Source organism: Humulus lupulus, chromosome 2 (genome assembly GCF_963169125.1).
Source record: "Humulus lupulus chromosome 2, drHumLupu1.1, whole genome shotgun sequence".
Taxonomy (NCBI): domain Eukaryota; kingdom Viridiplantae; phylum Streptophyta; class Magnoliopsida; order Rosales; family Cannabaceae; genus Humulus; species Humulus lupulus.
In genome coordinates, this window is record NC_084794.1 from 115,403,732 (window position 1) to 115,425,557 (window position 21,826).

A 21,826-nucleotide genomic window follows, 5' to 3' on the forward strand; every position below is an offset into this window, starting at 1 on the left:
TACCACTGCTAAGGTGCGTTACACCTGACTAGTCAAAGCTGCAAATTATCGAGGTACACAAGGAGTTTTGTGGAGATCACGCTAGGGGGCAGAGCCTATCAAAGAAAATCCTAAGACAAGGATACTTCTGGCCGACGATGAATGAAGACTCAATGGAGTATGTCAGAAGATGCCACAAGTGCTAGATGTTCTCCAAGATACCCCGGGCGGCACCTAACGAATTGACGCAAATGCAAAGCCCTTGGCCCTTTGCTATATGGGGGATTGACCTAATTAGAAAGCTACCTATGGGAAGGGGAGGAGTCAAATTTGTTGTTGTAGTCATGGACTACTTCACCAAAAGGATTGAGGCAGAATCGCTCGCCACCATAACCTCGAAGAAAGTCTTAGACTTTGTGGTGAAGAATATCAAATGTCAATTTGGCCTACCAAGGAAGATAGTCTCGGACAATGGGACTCAATTCGACAGTGATATGTTCACCGACTTTTGTACGATGGAATCACAAAGAGCTTTTCATCACTAGCACACCCCCAAGATAATGGCCAAGTAGAAGCAGTGAACAAGACTATCAAAGATACTCTGAAGAAACGCCTTGAACAAGCCAAATGAGCCTAGCTAGAATTACTTTCGGAGGTCTTATGGTCACATCGAACGACGACACGAATGACGACATGGCATACACCATTCTCTTTGGCATTTGGGTATGAAGCCATGTTTCCAATTGAACTCACTCCCCCATCGCATAGACGAGAGACATACGATCAGGGGATGAACCATCAACTAATAGAAGAATCACAAAATTTGATCGAAGAAAGACGAGAAAAGGCAAGTCTCAGAGTAGCAGCACATCAACAAAAAGTGGCCAGATACTTCAACTCTAGAGTGAAAGATCAAAAATTCCAAGTTGGGGACTTAGTACTCAAGAGGTTGTTCCTAAACATTAAGGAAACTACAGCAGGGGTACTAGGACCTAGCTGGGAAGGGCCATACCTTGTGGAGGAGGTGGTCCCACCAGGGACGTGCAAGATAGCTTGACTAATTGGAGAACTAATAAAAAGCTACTGGAATTGTGAACACCTCCGCTTTTACTATCAGTAAAGTTGTTCAGCAGCGACATAAGTTTCACTACACCAAATACCCATTTCCATAACACATGAATATAATACTAATAAAAAAGTATTATATTGGGAACTTAATGAAAAAAGGGTGGTAATTTATTTAGCCATCCCACCACTTAGCTTTTTTTTTCATTTCCTTCAAGATTTCTTCAACAGAGAACAAAGACCCATTTCCTTCAACATTTCGACACAAAGAAGAGCCCCATTTCTTCGACTTGGTACGATCTCCGAAATCCTCACTCTCTCAAATCTCCTCAAAGAGCCAGAGCAAGTGATGAAGCTGAGGGGAGGATCAGTGCTCGGGAAGAAGACGATTCTGAAGAGCGGCCACTTTCCTGGCTGCCAAAACAAACGATTGTCTCCTTAAATCGATGGCGCTCCCAACTACCATCACGCTGAATCTTTACATGTTCATGGCGTTGCAATTCCTACCATGGATGGGATCCGGAATGTTCTCAACCACATTCATGGAAAGGAGGCTCAAGTTCTTTGGATGAACCTTCGCAAGGAGCCGGTAAATTCCTACACAAATCCATTACTTGTTAGGTTCTTCAGTTTCTATAACCAAATTCGATTTCCTAGGCGATTCCATTTTAGCTGTGTTTTCAAGTTCGCCCAACCTAAATTTTGGACTCACGAGCCTTTTGATGCTTTGACCATGCAAAAAATTCGGACCAGATAGTCCACTAGTGCAAGTGGTTGTTCTCAACCAACAAATTTTCTTTCTTTTCTTCAAATAGGTAGTGTACATTAACGGACGCCCTTTTGTATTGCATGATGTGGAAAGGCCTTTCTCAAACCTGGAATATACGGTATGTTGTTATAAAGTCCAGCCTTTTTTTCACTTGCAATTTGAGTTGTATGCTTTACTCTTATGTTTCTAAACTCCAAACATTATTGCCTTTTTATTCATGAACTCCAACATACGTCTTTACGGCTATACCACTTTCTTCTTTCATGTTAGGCTAAACAACCCCATATATTCTAGTAGAATTCTGCAATTACTTCTATTTTTGATAGGAAGATGAATCTTTTATCTTTAGCTCCATATGAATTTCATCCTTAACTCTGTAGTAATGTCGGTATTATGATTTATAGTACTTCCCACCTCAGAAAAGGTTAAATATTTCTGCTCTAAAGTGTAGTTCAGTTTTGACACTTGTTCCAGAGCCAGGGCACATCACATTTGGTTTAGTTAGGAGTTATTTGATGTTTAGTTTTGTTAAAAAATAGATTCATAAATTTTATAGTATACTGCAAGAATTCGCGTAAATGTGTGCTAATAACATCTACTATTTTAAACTTGCTTATGGCCTTTTATATTGAATAAGGGAATCAATAGGGATAGGGTTGAACAAATGGAGGCTCGACTGAAAGAAGACATCCTCATGGAAGCTGCGAGGTATATTTTTCATTGCTGCATTGTGTTACAACGAGCCTCTCCCAAAGATATGGTGGTTGTTTGTACCATGTATTACCTTTTGTTTGAATGATAGATTTGTTTGCACATCTGACATCCCAGGTATGGAAACAAGATCCTTGTCACCGATGAATTGCCAGATGGCCAGATGGTGGACCAATGGGAACCGGTGTCTCGTGATTTTGTGAAGACACCACTAGAGGTATTTCTACTTGATTTTATTCATACGAAAGGGTCAAGAAAAAAAATTAGTTTGTTTTGATAAATCAACTTATTTTCTTTCCTTTAGGTGTACAAGGAATTACAAGTAGAAAGATACCTTGTTGACTATGAGCGTGTTCCTATAACTGATGAAAAATCACCCAAGGAGTTGATTTTTGATATTTTGGTGAGTTGAAATGGGAAGAATTCTCTTTTTAGCTTGCCTAAGTGTTTTGTAGTAGACAATGGTTACCTACAGGTCATGTAAAAAATGTTCACTACTCTTAGTTTGTACTCAAATAAGAAGAAATAGATTCTTGAGTTGAGTGAGACTTTCATGCTCATGGTATTACTGTTACAGCGGAGGGTTTTTCAAAAGAGAAGGAAGGACAAAAGATCAAGAGGTAATAGTTTCCTGTTTCTTTTTTGAGTTTCAAAACCTTCTTGTTTCATTTTTTAATTAGGTCTTGGTTTTTGTGAACCTAAAAGTTCATCATATTCACACACACACACACACATATATATACATTTAGGCACATATGTGTGTATATATATATATTGTAAAGAGCACACATTGATTACTTATTACATTTGAAAATCATTTTTTTTTTATCTAAGTTCTTGATTTGCTAGTTCAATTAAGTAGGTATTTGGTTATTTGATGCTAAAGAGTTTAAAGATATTTTGTTTGCTGATCTAGTCAGGGATTGGAGTTTTCTGATGTAATTTTCTTTAGTGTGATGTATATTTTTAGACATTTTGTATCTTTCTATCTTTGATACAAGTGTTTAAAATCTTAAAAAATATTCAATTAAAAAGGAACATATTTAAACTTTCTTGATTTATGTGGTTACTATGGGCATTTACCTTCATGTCGCTTAAAGTTTTTGTGATGGTCCAGTCTATAATAGGAAGGAAGCCTTACTCTTTGCTCCCATCTCCCTTTTCTAATATTTGTTATGAGGAAATGGTGTAACATAAACTATGGGGTTGTGTAGTTTGGTTTGTTGTTGTTTTTTTCAAGGAATTTTGTCCTTTACTTTACTCACTTGTCCTATGATTATTTGTACAACAATTTTTATTTTCTTTTTTACTATTGCAAGCAGGTTCTGATATGTAGATTGATTGATAGACCTTTGCGCCCAACAATGCTGAAAGGCTTCTACCATGAAATTCAGATACTTTCTTGGGTGCGTTAGCATTTACTTTTAGTAATTGCAACAAATATAGGCACACAACATGTATTATTACAAGTACTTAGTTTAATACAAAGAAAGAAAAAAGGGAACAGATTACACAAACAAACTAGGTATTAAATCTCTAAGAAAAGCCTCATGGCTGGCTACATCCTGTTGTTCTATGCTTTTTATGTGTTGATAAATGAGTAACACTTTTATTTTCTGAACAAGTCAGTACGTTAGAGCTGCCTTTCTACATTTATGCTTCACACTTCCTAGAAATTTCATGATCTTCCTATGCATGCAGGTTATGAGTTATGATGGTTTGCACTCTCAAGATGCTTTGGCAATCACAGCTGCAGGAATAGCAGTGTAATTTTTTTTTCATCTTTTTTTTTAATTTTTAATTTTTTAATTATCATGTACTCCCACTTCGATATCACATTTAGAATTTGATAGACTAGCATATTTTTTTAGCCTGATTATATAAATTCCACAGCGCTTTATCGGAAGTGCCAAATGCAAAGACTATTGTTGGAGTTCGAATTGGCCTTGTAGGAGATAAGTTTATCGTCAATCCAACAACAAAGGAGATGGAAGACTCCAAGTTGGACTTGTTGCTAGCAAGCACAGATGATGCAATATTAATGATCGAGGTAGACTCGTACTGCAGATTAGCTTGTTCTAACTCATTGCATTTCTTTTTTAGCAGGACACTTATCAACTATTTTAATCTCTTCATAAATTGATTATATTGATTTTATATGTTGTGATGGATTATCATCTAGTAGTAGGATTTTTTTCCTACATAGTAGCTTGTTGGGGATTTGGTTTTTAGAATTTTTTTGATTTGTTCATACTGTAAGTTTTACACTCAAGCTTGCAACACCATGATTAGTATGCTGCTTTAAGGTCATGAATATTAACTTACTACTGTTGAGATCAAAAACAAAAATTGAGGTTAATTTGTGATTAGAATATCATTATCTTTCTTTTCCTTTCATATTTTATGTGCATATTTTGTAGACAATAGATCACTTGAGACATATATGATGGTCTTAGATAAGGGATTTGATGCATGTACCTAAACTTGATTGATACTTATTATGAAGAGAGTGGGTATAATAGTATACTATATAATTGCAGAAAACGCTATAGAAAAGTAGAATATTCTTTTCGAGGCGAACTCAAATTCCACTTGCGAACTTCATCAATCTTATTTCCTTCTCCTGTCTTACCAAGATAAGAAAAGAAAATATTGATACTTTTGTTAGTTAAATGCACCCACATTTGAATCATGATTAGTTTTGGTGGCTGTTCATATGTTTCTGGAGATGATTTATCCTTTCTCCTTATCATCATTATCTATTGTGGTTGCAGGGTTATTGTAATTTTCTTCCTGAGGAAAAGTTGCTGGAAGTTGTACAAGTTCGGCAGGTTGTTAACTTCATTTGAGTATGTAGCTGTATGCTGGCATGTTTATATTTATTTACTTTTAGATGCTTTGGCTATGTGATCCCACACTATGCATGAATATGGAAATGTATGTAGAACAATCTGTCTTTTTTTTTCTTTTTTTTTTGGAATGCACAAATTGGTTTGATTGTAGTTAGTAAAAGAAGTAATTTGGTTATGGTTGATATGCAAATTTGTATATTATGAATAAAAATAGGTACTAAAGTATGAGTCAATTCTTGTATTTAGTGATAGTTGTAGCAATGTCACATGCAAATCAGTCCTGAAATTTCATAAAAATTCTATGTAGATCATTTCCTCTGTTCGTATGGTTGCCATACCAATCTTTGATAGAGTTTGATTTCAATATTATGAAACTAGGCTTCTATGAATGTAGTTTGATTTCAATTTTAATTTTCATTCTTTTCTTGTCTTTTTGGGGTCTGTCTTGTTTTTATTATAGAGTTTGATTTCAATTTTATGAAACTAAGCTTCTATGAATGTAGTTAATTTACTACTTTTTTTTTTTTTTTTGCTAGATCCATTTATGATTGATCTTTGTAATTCTGAGACTTTTTTGGCTGGGTAGTCAGTATTTTATTTCTCATGCACTCAAGGTGTTTGAAAAAATTTCCCAATAGAAAGACAAGAAGAGAAAGAAAATTAAAAACCAATTTATATATGCTATTCTATATATATTATATATGGATGTATATATAAGTAAAGCTACAGAAAGTGAAATTGGAATTGCTGATTTGCATTTTAGTTTTGAGTTTTGGGGAATTCTGTAAGTTAAACATTGGTGTTTCACCACTGACATTTTTTTTCATTGATATGGTGAAAAACAAGAGAAGTTATGCCCAGTAGCATTTAGATTTGGATCAGTCTGATATTAACTTTCATAGTTGTTCCACATGTGGTTTTAAGTATTCTCCTGGGGATGAAAGTGATGAGAAGGCTCATAAGGAATTTCATAAGAACTATACCCATGGAATTCATTTTAAGGTATAAGTCTTTGAAATTTATTTTGAAATGCGCTTGTTGTGGTGATTTGATTATTGCTTATATCAATATTATTGATATTTAATTTTGCAGCGTTGGTCTAGTGAAAGGGTTATTCAGATGCCTACCATTGAAGATTGTCGGATTGTTATGGTGTTGGATAGTGATTCTACTGCCCAAAAGAAGAAGGTCTGGATTGAATATCTATTTTTCATTCAGGTCAAATAAATATTTATGTAATTATAGGGAATAGTGAGTTTAAGGGGTATTTAATTCATTTAATAAAAAGTGACATTTTCTGAATGAAACATTATGGCTTGTAGGTTGTGGAAGCTATGAATATGATGGGGATTGAGCTTGGAAGTGGATTTATTTTCCTTAAGTTTTGTAAGGTGATATCCTCCCACTTTTACTGTCTGTTTAGTATAGTCTTTTTACTTTATTTTTATGTCAAATGCACTTGGATTCTTAGAACATATGCAGCGCTAGAACCACTGCAGTTGCAAGGTTTAAGTGGGTCCATAAATAATATTTATATGAAGATTGCCTACCAACGTTTCCTCTGCTGGGCAACCTTGCCAACCCTTTATTTATTGTTATTTTTTTAAAAGCTAATATTTTAAAATAAATTGTCTACTTTTGGCAACCAATGGTGTTGTTACCATTGGAGATGCACTTTTCATTCCTTATCCATAAATCATAAAGATGTCTAGAAGTTATTTCATGAAGTTCATGATAATGCACTTGGATTCTCTCTGATTTTTTTTTAAAGAAATCTTCAATGTCAGTGATATGTGCAATTAGAGTTGTTTTGTTTAAACATGAAATTAGACTTGTTTTACTGTTCTTGCAGGTCTTACTGTTCATTCTATCCAATAGGATAGCTGGATGCCTAATTGCCGAACCAATAGAGAAGGCATTCAAAGTCATCTCAAATTCAGCAGACAATGATGCTATTAACACAAAAGAACAAAGAACCAAACCAACCATCCTCCAATTTGGGGATATTAGTTTTCAGAGGGAGACAGTGAAAAGATCTCATTCTGCTAGTAAGTAATACTAACCTGTTGGATGGAGACCTTGGTAGCGCAGTTGTTTGCGAGGAGGTAGCAGTGCCGGCTGTCTGTGGCATTAGAGCAATTTTGGTGTCTCCAATCAACAGAAGAAAACGAATAGCCACTCAGTTGCTGGATGAAGTGAGGTAATTCTCTTATGTTTAAGATATTCACTTTGGCAAGTGATGACCAATATATGATTTTTTGTAATTTTTATTTGTACGAGTGCCAAATCTTTGTTTGTGAGAGCGATAGAGAGAGAAACTTTACTTTTGATGTTCTTCAACTTGTGTCATTTTGATGTTCTGAAGTTTGTACTTACATTATCTTGTGTATAGTTTTCCTTGTATTGAATTCCATCTGCTAGAGCAACCTAATGAGCAGCAGTTTCTAAATGCTAATACAGTACTTGTCTAAGAGTTTTTAGCTGTTGAAATGCAGCTATCACCCAATACCAGTTGTGTTCTCTCAGGCAAAGGGATCATGTATATGGGATCCTAAAGGAAAACGGTATCTAGACTTTCTCTCTGCTTATTCTGCAGTTAATCAGGTAGAAAATGTTGGGAAATTGTGTTGTCATGTATATATTTGTTACTTGATGAATGAATTTGTTTCTATCTGAGCCACTGCTGCAGCTTTTTATCTATTCATATTTCAATGTTCTTTATTTTTTTCTTTTCAATGATTTTCCATTTTCCAACTTGCTTATTACTGTGACAATTGCCCTTTTTTCTCTATCTCAAGGAAATGCAAATTCATAGAAGATGTAAGGCAGGAAATTTACTGATATTCAATTCAATCGAATTTATATGAATGACCAGTGCCCGTTTGTGTTTTTCATATGAGCTTTTATGGGTTTTGATTTCATAACTTCTTGCTGTAGGGACATTGTCATCCAAAAATCATGAAAGCATTACAAGAACAAGTAGAAAGGCTCCTCCTTAGCTCTCGAGCATTCCATAATGATAAATTTCCAATATTTATGAGTGTCTAACAGAAATGCTCGGATATGACATGGTGCTACCTATGAACACTGGTGCTGAAGGTGTAGAAACAGCTCTGAAGTTGGCCAGGAAATGGGGTTACGAGAAGAAGAAAATTCTGAAAGATAAGGTAAAGTTCAGGGAGATTATATTTAACACATACAAGGTCATCTCTCTATGTCTTAGTTATTTTAATTGTTTCTTAAACTGAAGAGATTTACAAATTGAGGCACTAAGTTCAACTCAAAATATTTTCTGGCCTTTGCAAGCAATGATTGGGTTAAGCTATTGTTTCAATGCCCTTAATAATGTATTTTTCAAGGATAAGAAGAATGCTTTGTAACTGCTGCTCATCTTAGCTGTTGTGTGGAGCATAGTTTTCACTTTGCATTGTTCTTTTCTTAAACTCGTTTAGTTAAACAATCGACATTCAAACTTGAATATGCTAATTGAAGAATATTGAAGAAAAACTATCTGTTGCTGATCTTAAGAACCTTCTAGTTTTTGTTTGGATATTATCTTACAGATCCTTATCATGTTAGCATTCAGATATTGTGTTCTCCTCCTATCTGCATTTATGTAACTGATAAGAATTTTATATGGTTATGCCTAAAACTATCCTTCTAGTTTGCTTACGCAACATTCTGGGGACAAACTAAAATTTTGTTTCTGTTTCATGTTTCATACATCTTTATTTGCTTTGATTTGATTCTTAGACAATCATAAATTGAATAAATGTAGCATTGAAGCAGCTTGTGCCGCACACCCTACTGTTGATGTCTTTATCAACTTTGCTTCATTTAGAAGGTGGGTACTTGTTATGCCCATTAAAAATTGGTATTTTGAACTCCTACACAAGTACTTTTTAATGAACGTGCATTATTTATTTCTCATTTTCAGTGTTGTTGCCTCTTCAATGTATGCACTAAAGCAGCCAACTGTTCGAGTTCAGGCTATCATTGCTAAAGGTGTACCCGAGTCAAATGCTAAGCAATTGATTGTGGCTATCATTGCTAAGCAATATAAGTGAACCTTGCATCATTATTTATGTACACAAATTTAGAGAGCACTAAGAGAAGAAGAAGAGAGAAAGAGAGAGTTCAATGAGTTGTAGAGGTTGGAGTTAAAGAGAGAGCATTATTTATGTACACTGTTGTGTTGAATGTTTTAAACTAATTTGTGGATTGTTAATACAATGTTGAATGTTCTTACTTTTTGTTATTTGAAAATCAAGTTTATTTGATGATGCTAGTATATATTAGACAGCTAATTTTAATTATATAAACAAAATTAAAATATAATAGAATAAATTAGTGTTATATAAATAAAATATATAATGAGAATTTAAACATATCTAAATATAACAATAATATGAAAATTGTGTTATAATATCTATTACAATAACACTTTTTATGCAAAGAATTGTGTTATGCAAACTTCATTATATAACACAAATAATGTGTTATGCTAAAGTGTAGTATAACACAAAAAAATGTGTTATACTAAAGTGTAGTATAACACAAAAAAAAGTGTTATACTAAAGTGTAGTATAACACAAATTTATAAGTATTGAAATGTGTTATATAATCGACTATAAATAACATAATTAAACACTTATCTATATATTAAAATAACACAGAAAGTGTGTTATCGTTGACAGTATAATAACACATCTGTATAACAATGATAAGTGTTATGTAAAGTACCCTGACCTACGATAACATAGTCGATCTTAACACATCAAAAAGTGTTATGGTATGTTTTGATAACACATTTTCGGTGTTATTAAAAGCATTTTTTCTTGTAGTGTTATAATTCACAAATGTAATATTTATCAAATTATCTATGTAATAGCCATTGTGCTTCAATGAATGAATGTAATTTCTTAAGCTTCTCTCAGTTCTTTAAATTTCTTTCAATGAAGGACTTTTCCTTTAGACTTGTTAACCCCATCAGATCATGTTCGATCTTGGTTCTTGAGGAGCCTATCGACCCATAAGATCCAAATGAGAGAGTGGTCCAAGGACCTTGTCGCCAAACTATTTGATCATGTTCGATCCTGGTTCTTGAGGAACCTATCGACCCACACGATCAACAAGAGAGACAGGTCCTAGGACCTTGTCGCCAAACTATTTAATACACCTAACACATGCATATCTAGTCATATTATACTATAACTCACATAATCATATAATGATACACATATATATATCACATAAACGCATATTTCATAATTCAATCACATATATTCAAATAATTCTCCATAATTTTTCATCATGACCCCATAAGCAAGGCCCTAAGCCTTATTAGGTAATTTGGGGCGTTACATGATGTGACTATAACAAGCCTTGGAAACCAAAAAAAAAATATGTCGTCTGCTTTATCAAGAAGTATTATCATTGCTTGGAAATAGTGGTACTTTAATTTTCAATGTATCATAATTTGAAAAGGTACCAGCCTGGTCAAAGCATGTAAGTTTGTCTAGTGCTGGTCGTACTAAGATAAACTTGGAGGGAAAATGTTTAACCCAAAGATAGACATGATGATGTGGCATATGAAAATAACACATGACAGCATTAAGTATTAAGTTTGTCTATACTGGTCATTTGTACTCGACCTGTGTAGAGGAAGCTACACTTATCAGATAAAGAAATTAAAGATTGTTATGCGAATACAATTGTTCGAAGATTGCTGGTTGATAGTATGGACACGAACGAGTACATTCAGATCATATAAGCTGCTCAAGAGAAGACCTGGTCGAAGGGTAGCTCACTCGACCAGGATGACCCAAATCTTATGGGATAATTATGTAATTGTTTTTTATTGTATTTTTTATACTCTTTCATTATGTATTCAGTTGTAACAAGCCCACACTATACGTGTAGGGCTCATTCTATGTTTGTACAACCCACTAAGGGACTCTATAAATAGAGGTCTCTCGCAATCATTATGCCTCCTGCCTACTTTACATACAAAATCTTTGTCGAATTGTATTCTCTCTTAGGCTTAGGAAACTCAGTTGAATCTTGTTATTATGATCTTGAGTCTTAGATCTTTTTATTAATAATGGTGCAAGTGGACGTAAGTCATTACCAACTCTTGGGGCCGAACCACTATAAATTCTTTTGTGTCATTTACTTGAATTCAACTTTTTTATATTCTCAATCGTTGTTCAAATTGACTTAGTGTCATTGACCAAAACGCGGGTCAACACCTTAATTAGATGACTTTAAAACTAAAAATGTTAGAAAACAATAAAAAAAAAGTGTTAAATCAAATAGAAAACAACAATTTTCATTAAACTCACATTTATAATATATATATAGACTAGGTAAAAGCAACGTGCAATACACGTTTGCTTAATTTTATTTAGAAAATGTATTAATTTATTTTTATTATATTTTTTAATTATCATTTAAATTTTAACTAAATAAACAATGTTATATTATAAAAGAATGACATAAACATATTTAAAAAAATTAAGCCAAAACATTGTCTGTAGTTAAAAAAATGATAATTTTTATTTATATTTTTATTTTTATTTAAAAAAACCATCAAACCAAGAACATGTTAGATACATACTTTTTACATATAAAAATATGGTGCATTTTAGTTTTAAAGTAAATTATTTGATGTTGTTTATTAGTTTAATATTTAGTATTCATAATAATTTAAATTTTGGTATTTTTTATATTTTGATTTATATATTATATATGTTGATTCTAGTTTTAAAATTAAATATATTTTTTGCTAATTTTTTTTAGAAAAAATTATTCAATATAATAAAATATTCAAAAATTCTAAATTAAAACTAAGAATTTAAAAAGTTTATTTGATCAAATTTTAATTATTTAATTTAAAAAAATCTAAAGTCAACAAAAAGTTATATATAAAAATGTATATTTAATTAATGCCTGGATCAATTAAAAAAAAATAAACGACAAAAGAAAAAATATGTATATTTATGTCTTATGTCACTATTATATATATATTTGGATAAACAAATAACATTATATGAGAAAATAAATAATTAATAAAAGAAAAAAAATTTAAGTACCTAAATATTTTTCGATTATAGTTTTGAAAACATAATTGATAGAGTAATTTAAATTCTTTAAATGAAATTTTCAATATGTGTTACATTATTAGAAAATAATAAAAAAAATTAAATCTAATGAAAACCAATAATTTTCATTAAACTTACAGTTATAATGTATAAAGATATTTAAGAAATTATATTGTAAATTTGTAAATATGTTACTAATATTCTATTTGAAGCTAAACTAATTTTTCTTTTCTAAAATTAATTTATATGGAATTTTACTATATTTTTTCAATAGTGATATTAAAAAAAGAGTAAATAGCTACTATATTTTCAACAAAACAATATACCATTGTTGACCACGATTTTGGCCAATGACGAGTAGACGTAAAAACTACAATAAACCTTCAAGAGAAAATACGGCACTGATAATTTTATAGTGGTTCAGCCTCGATATATTGGTAATAGCCTAATCCACTTAGAGTTTGATATATAGATCTGCACTCAAGATCAGATGAACCTGTATCAACTGAGTTTCTTAAGTGTAAATGCAAGAAAATACAAGATTTCTCTCAGAATACAAATGCTCTCTCAGAAAAATCAGAATTCGAATCCCTTCAATGATGCCATGAGCTCTTTATTTATAGGCTCAGGATCGTACAAATCGAAATCCCTCATAATTGGGATATTTCAGTTGCTCTCACCAATATTTAATTAATAATAAAATTTAAAATATAACAATATGCGATTTCTTTGGGATAATCTGAGAGATTCCCGCTGTGGGTACGACTAATTCTAACTGAAGTCGTTACTGAAATTTCGCTACATAATGATGATCTGTCTGGTCGGCCAACTTCACTCCTCGAAGTGAAACTGGTAGACCAAAGCACCCTTCCGGTTAGGCAAAACTTTTGACTGACCGGATACACTTGACTCCAAGATGATTGGTCGGCCAAAACAGATGACTGGTCAGCCAAAACGACTGACTGGTCAGTCAAAAATCTTTACCGGTCAGACAGAAATTCTACCAGGTCAATCAGATCACTTCCAAACCAGATAAACAATTTTCATGTCAGTCATATCACAAGATTAATCTCAAACCTTTGACCCAGCCATTTATTGCCACGTCATCTTTTTCAAATTTTGGGGATAACATTTGCCCCCCAAGTTTATTATATGATATACTCACATAATAAACTTTTTTTTCCAACTGCTGACGGCATAAAAAGAGAAAAATGACTTTACACATTCTCCCGCCTTTGCAAACAAACCACGACGTCTTACCAGACCACGATCATTGTAGTTAACTGCTCCCAATCGTGGGGAAGAGAATAGCCAAAAGAATTTCAAGAGTCTAAGGGTAAGTGAAAATTTCCACTCTCTTCCCTTTAAATAGACCCATAGGTGCTCACAATTCATAAGAAAAACAAAACAAAAGGCTCACAAACCTCCCATTTGTCTCTTGGATGAAACCTTCAAGGCTTCTTCTCCTCTTGGCCGAAATCCTCCAAGAACTCCAAGAAGAGCTCCAATCTTCTTCAAGCAAATCCAAGGATTCTTCAAGATATTTGGGTAAGTTCTTCTTCCCCATCTCTATTTGTAAGCTTTTTTTTTAAAAAAAAAAAAAACTCTAAAAATCACACAAAAGCTTTGTTAAACCCTTGTATGTGCCGAAACCCCTTTTAGAATACACTTTTGGATTTGTGAATGAATCTTTGATGAATGATGCAATTTGTGGCTGTTTTGATGTAGTTTAGGCTATGGGTAAATCAATTTTGTCTCCAATTTCTTGAAGATTTGAAGAAAAAATGACTTTTCACCCCAAATTGCATTTTTGGGTTTATGGGTATTTGATGAGCAAATGAAATACCTAGAACCTCATGAACTTTTCAAATCCCACCTTTTGATCTTGTTGTAGTGTCCTATAAATGGAAGAACATGTTTGTGCTTCAAGCCTTTGAGATTTATGGTCTTTTCGAACCCCATTACTCTTTTTGGCCTTTAAATTTTTACATGATTAGTAGTAAAATCTAGCCCCTCGGAACTAGATTATTAGGGATGCATGCGACATGGCCGATCGACCATTCTCTATGAACTGCTCGGATCATCACCCAACCGATCGGGTGCACTCATATCCGCTCAGGCATCTCGCAATCTACTCGGACGCACCACACCCTTCACTCGGACACCACAACAACCACTCGGGGTAGCCTAGCATCCGTTCGGACCATCACCAGCCGATTGGATGCACTTCCACTCGGAGCAGCATGGCAGACTGCTCGGGCACAGATCTAGCTACTCAGATGACACGCTCCAGCCGATCGGCCACCATGCCCATGCTTAGACACACCATGCCATCTGCTTGACACCACGCGGATCACTCGGAGGACACGCCCCAGCCGATCGGTCATTGCTCGCATCTGCTCGGACATGCTACGCCTCCGCTTGGACACCACGCTCAGTCCGATCAGATGCTCCCCCTTCCACTCGGACATCTCGCACCAACGGCTCGGCCACCACGCCATCCGCTCGGCCCATGATTGCTCCCAAGCCTTCGGGCTTGCAAAAAATAACTCATGCATTTTAGGCACCAAAACGAATTTTTTTTATTATGATTGCTGCCCTTCATACATGTTTATTCTGGGGAGTAAAAATATTTTTACTACCCAGCAAAATATTTTCTGAGTAGTAAATAAATATTCTTCCTTTGCATTGATTGTTTTATGTTTGTTTGGTTAACTCACCTCCCCATACTTTTTTTTTTGTAGATGAATCGCTTCAACTACAGGGGAGGTGACAACCATACAAACTCTGACTCTTCAATTCCCAAGTCAAGCGACACTCCTCAAATTAGCGACTCTTCATCCAAATCTCCTAGCAATCGTACTCCCGAAGATCGCCTTAAAAAGATCCTTCCCCAATCGGTCTTATACTTCCTTCACGAAGAACAGTTTCTCAATCAACAGCTTCAACATCCACCAATGAGGGTGAAAAAATCCAATCGACTTCCTCAAGACCAAGATCCTCAAGTGGCTCGTAGAGCGGCACAGAAGGTAGTGGAACGTGGTGAAGCCCAAAATGCAGCTTCTTCAAGACCGCCGTGCCAGATACAAAAAATTAGCAAACCCCGGAGAAAGATTATCCAAAAATTTACAACTGAGATTCAACAATCAGCTGTTCAAAAACCAAGAAAAGATGAAGACGAAACACCCTCTTGGTTCATAGCCAAACCCTCAAAACTTAACTTCAGCATGTTCGATAAACACATTCAAGCTTCGGGCCTGGAAGGGGTAAACAATATATGCCCGCGACCTCATCAGAGAGCCAACAAGCATGGTGGACCTTATGGTGCCTGGTCTAGATACCATGTATTTGCAGGAGCCACTATCCCACTGCACCCTTTTTTTTGGTCAGTAGCGGATTACTTCAATGTCTCCCCTTTCCAGATAGCTCCCAATGTAATTCAGGCATTATCAGCTTTATACATTCTCTACTTCTTTCAAGGTTGGGATCCACCCACTCCTCATGAAGTGCACTACCTCTTCGACTTTAGAACCAATCCAAGCCACAAGAATACAGGTTTTTTCCACCTCTTCCATAGGCATAAAGGGATTAAATACCTCCATGGTATCGCACATAAATCAAATCCTGGAAAATACTATATATAGTATTTTCTTACTTCAGACATTAAGGCCAACAACTTGGCCTTCATCCATGCGGGTCCTTTCCATCAACCTCTGCCAACCAAGGAAATGTACTCCCGAGCAGAAGAACTGGCTAACATGTCTACCGAAGAGAAAAATGTAAAAGGGTTGGTCAACGTGGACAATCTTCAGATGGTGAGGTTGTTACCAAGCAATCAAAACATCATAGGAGACAACACTACTGTAGAAGCGAACGCAACTGACCAGTCAAACGCTGACATTAAAGTAGTGACCGATCAGTTCTCTCCTGAACCATCTCCCTACTCTCATAGACCAGGCAACCTTATTATTAGGGAACCATTTCCAGAGGACCATCATAGACGTGATATTCCTACAAAGCCTGGGAAAGGAAAGACCATTGAACCCCATAGAGATGTCAGCTCATCATCTAAAGAAGAGGATGACTTTCTTGATCAAATTCTAAACTCAGGTTCAGTAACCATAGTTTGATGTTTTGTTATAAGTAACTTCCCTCGAGAATGATTGTATGAAATCTGTAGAGTTGTGTGGTAGTAGTAAAATTTTCATTTATTTACATATTGTCTCCCATTTTTGCTAACAAGTCTTGTGCTTCACTCTTTTTTGCTGATCTAGATATGTTCAAGCAATTCAACACTTCCTCTGCCCAAAAGAGGAAACCTGGGGAGGGTAGTAGCTCAAACCTTCCAAGCAAAGTCGCGAAGACAATACCGACCAGTCAGGGGAGGTTACCTGACCAGCCTATCACCATCCCGCAGCTGACTCCTTCATCGATTCCTCCTTCTGCTAGTTTAACACCTACCCGCTCAGCTGGCTTAAGTGAGCCCCTTCGCATTGCTGGTGATATCAGGAAGGAATTGCTTGAATAGAATCTACACCATGCTTCAACAACTCAAACCTTTGAGTCTTTGCCTCAGCTCAGTGTTGAAGTTGTCCTGCAAAGGGGTCTTGCCCAACTGATGAGTGTAAGTAGTATTTTATCATCAAGACATCCCATTTTGTTATTAATTGTTTTTACTTTAAGTAACTCTCTGTTATCCATTTCATTCACTTATCACTATTAGTCATGCTTAGCACCGAGCAGTAGACTATAAGGAGTTGATTAAAGTCTTAAATGATCAGTTGGTGGAAGCCTAAGAGAGTTGGTTGATGAAAACAGGAAATACATTCAAACCAACAAGATGTTGACTGATCAGCTGGAGAAAATGACTTGCGAGAATGAGGAGCAAAAGCGAGAAAAGGAAGCCGATCTTGCTCGCTATGAAGAGAATTTTTTTCAACTGCTTCTACCAGGTATGGAAGTTGAACAAGCCCCTCAACCTCGACTTTCTCTCAGAGGAGGCCAGGGCAGAAGAACTTGCCAAATGCGAGGCAAAGGCCGCTGAGGAGGCAGCCAATCCTGCTGGTGTTATGCCTTTTTCTCCTGCTTTATCATTCTGACCAGAGGAAGTCACCGATGTTGAGGATGGTGTTGATCAACCTGTTAACAATTTACCAGACCAGTGATCATACTTTAGCCAACCAGAGAGTCCCTTATCCGACTAGTAGGACTTTAGCTGACCAGAGAGTCCCTTATCCGACTAGTAGACACTTATCTCAACTATCTTGTTACTATACTTTGCTTGTACGGTCGAGCTATTGGCATGTATACTTTACTTTTTAGACTTAAATCATTTACAAGTTTTTTATGGAATAGTAGAATCATTTTGATATATGCCTTATATTTTCACATGAGTACTTAGTTTTCTAACTTAGAAATTCTAAACATTTCATAAGTCATTACTAAGTATACTTTCTCACATCTTATTGCTCTAACATTTTATGAGCATAGTGTTTCGTTTACACACGAATAGTAACTCTTAACTTAAAATTTTGAAAAAATTCCAAGTTACTTAAGCTTTGTCAAACAAGTTAGCTTAATGGTCTTTTTTGACTTCAAAAATTTACAAGTCAGCCTAAAAACAAATATCTTTGCTCGTGTTCTTATTGCCTGTGCTGAATTACATACCAGTATACCCTATGTGCTCCCCAAGTGATTGAGGGTTGAAAAATCCTTGGTCAATTGCTACTTGACCGAATATATTCGAGCAGTTATTACTCGTGAAACACATCGAATATAAAGATAATATTTGAGCAGTTAAATGCTAGTAATTTATCTGATGGATACTGACCAGTTGAACACTGCCCTGTATTTCCTTCTTGGAATTTTTTTTTTAAATGCTCTAACAGTTGAACACTGCCAAAGAAAAAATAATCAATATGCAAAATTTGTAGCAAGATTCGACCGCGCTGCGCGTGATCTCTTTTATTACTCGTAAAAAATAAGGACAAAGCGTGTCTAATCACGAGTCTCAAACAAAATAAAATTGTTTCAAAGATAAAATGACTGGTCAGCAAATTACTAGCTCACAAACAAACTTAAATAACAAGTTAAACACTTGAAACTAAGCTACCGCTCAATATTTATTGATAATACTTCCTCAAGTGCTTGCCATTCCAATAATTCCTGATCAGCTCTCCATTTAGTCGAGAAAGTTTGTAAGTGTCGGGTGGCAGGACTTGCTCAATCTAATATGGTCCCTCCAAATTTGGTCTTAGTACTCCAGCTGCTGGGTCTTTGACGAACACTTTTCTAAGGACCAAATCTCCGACCTGAAACTTCCGATCTCTAACTCTGGAATTAAAATAGCGGGCCACCTTTTGTTGATGGGCAGCAACCCTCAAGCTTGCTTTTTCTCGTTTTTCTTCAACAAAGTCCAAAGATTCAGCTAACAACTGGTGATTCTCCTCTTGGTCATACGTGGTTCTCCGATGGGATGGCGGGTCGACCTCGACAAGCAACATGGCTTCATATCCATAGGCCAAGGAAAAAGGAGTATGACTAGTTGTTGTCTAGGCAGTAGTTCTGTACGACCAAAGAACCTCTGGCAATTCTTTTGCCCAAGCTCCCTTTGCTTATTCTAGACGCTTTTTTAGAGTCTTCAAAGTCTTATTCACGGCTTCAACTTGCCCATTGTCTTTTGGATGAGCTACCGAGGAGAAACTTTTTATAACGCCATGTCTAGTGTAAAAATCAGTAAACAAGTCATTATCGAACTGAGTGTCGTTGTTAGAGACTATCTTCTTGGGCAGACCATAGTGACATATTATAATCTTAACCACAAAATCTAACACTTTCTTCGTGGTGATTGTTGCTAGTGGTTCAGCTTCGGTCCACTTAGTGAAATAATCCACAGCACCTACCGCAAACTGCACCCTGTTGGGGTTTTATGCCCTAATTAAAACCCAAATTCTTTGTAATCTCATTTTATTATCAATAAAAGAATAGAAATCATTTTTTGACTTGGTCAATCACTTTGCTCACATGTTTTATTTTCATGATTATTTGTTTAATATAAACTTCTATTAAATCCCGAGCATATAGCTAATCTTATTTATAGTGACGTAATCACAGTGGAATATAAATATGATTATATGTTCAAAAATAAGTTAGCCCTAAGATTAGTCAGTGCACCGGATTTACACTGACTTGCCAATCTACGATATGATCTACTTACACATTACAGTGTTATGTTCTTTCTAGAACATTAGCAAAGTAGATAAGATCGGATGTATTTGTTACATCGGACAGGACCGATATTGACAGTTGATAAGATAAGTAAACATGCCGTTATTATCTATTCTAGTCATATCATATAGTTGACCATAGGTCAATTCAATCTCAATTCTGAGTGGTTAGTATTCTAACTGATTGTATTATTTGAGTTCTTTGACTTGTTCGTTACCAGCTTACCCTACGGACTAGCCCATACTTACATCTTGGGAACTCGGTAGTATAATTGAGTGGGAGTGTTAATCATAGATATGAACATCTATAGCTTCTGATGAAGAAGTGAAATGATGGTTTCCTTTTAGTTTGGTTCAAGGTGTTAAATGATAGAGATCTCATTTCAGTAATTAAATTAGTTTACTGAAATATCATTTACAAGGAACTAAGTGTTTTAAGGATAAAATACAATGAGGGGTAAAACGGTATTTTAGTCCTATCTCATTGTAGACCGTCTATAGAGGATTGAGTAACAATTATGGTTGTAACAATGGATAATTAATAGCGTATCTATATTTGTTATAGAGCGTTCTATGAATTCAAGAGTGCAATTCCAAGTCTATAGTAGAGTCACGAGGAATTAATAAGTTAGTAAATTTATTTGTTAGATTTATGATAACTTATTGAAGCTTGATTTCATAGGCCCATGGTCCCCATTGTACATTGGATAAAATCATCTAGATAGTCTCAATTAATTGATTTAATTATCAATTAGAATTATCAAAGTTGACCAGGTCAATTTTGGATAGTTTCACAGAGTTGTGTAATTTTGAGAAGAAAAGAGAAATTATGGCAGATTTATTAATTAAGATAAATTGGTATCTAAATTAATAAATAAATTTAAATCAAGGTTCAAATTATAAATAATTAATTTGATAAAGGATTTAAATAATTATTTAATTAATTAAATCAATAGAAAATAATACAGGCCTTGATTTTAAGTCCAATGGGCTTATAATCAAATGGGAAATTTCACGGGCCTATAGCCCATGATAATTTCGACCTAGGGCTTCAAAATGGCTGTTATCTTATTGATTTTTTAATTAAATTAAATGGCCTAATTGAGTCTATAAAAGGAGTGCTTAGAGAGAAGATTTTAGAGACGACAGATAAGTCACAAGTCAGATTTTCTGATAGTTTTATATTCTCTCTAAACACAAGTCCTTTTCTAAGCCACTTTGTTATTCTCTCTTCTTCTCTCTATATCTATCTCATGTGTTGAGAATTTCCCACACTAGTCTAGGTGGTTCTAAGGATACATTGGAAGATCGTGAAGAAAATAGAAGATCGGTTCAGTTTCTTGATAATACTCTGTGACAGAGAGGATACAAGAGTTAGAGAAACTGAAGGAAGGACTCTTAATTCCGCTGCGTATACTGTAAGTATTCTATTCTTTGTTTCTCTTGAATTCAATTTTAGAAACATGTTTTAGGCTATCTCGTATTAATTTGTTTAATATTAGATATACATGAAAATAAATAAAGATCCTGTATAAGCTTTTTCCAACAGACCCCTCCTTTTCCTTTGGGTAGTCTTCCGATCAGATCAATTCCCCACACTGCAAAAGGCCATGGGCTCTGCATCTGCTTCAAGACATTCGGAGGCGCCCTGGGTATTTTAGAAAATCTCTGGCATTTATCACACTTCTTCACATACTCCATGGAATCTTCATTCATTGTAGGCCAGAAAAACTCTTGCTGCAAAATCTTTTTGGAGAGACTTTGCCCCCCCCCCCCCCCCCCCCCAGCATGATCTCTGCAGAATCCCTCGTGCACCTTGGTCAATAAGTTTTTTGACTGGTTGGGTGTTATGCATCTAAGCAGTGGCATAGAGTACCCTCTTCTATACAATACCCCATCCATCATAATATACCTAGCAGCTTGCCTCATAATCTTCTTGGCTTCATTGTGATTATAAGGTAGGACTTCTTGCTCAAGGTAAGTAATGATGGGTGTCATCCAAGTGTTAGCTAATGTGATGGGCATGGCTTCCCGCTCCTTAATGCTCGACTCTGCTAAGTATTCTACTGGTACTATGTTCAAAGTTTCAGCATCTTTTGCACTAGCCAATTTTCCTAAAGC

General features: G+C 35.2%; 1 pseudogene; it reads left to right on the plus strand.

Moving 5' to 3' along the window:
* The first annotated feature begins 1,552 nt into the window (after window positions 1-1,552).
* On the plus strand, window positions 1,553-7,655 carry LOC133814634 (uncharacterized; annotated as a pseudogene).
* The last annotated feature ends 14,171 nt before the right edge of the window (window positions 7,656-21,826 follow it).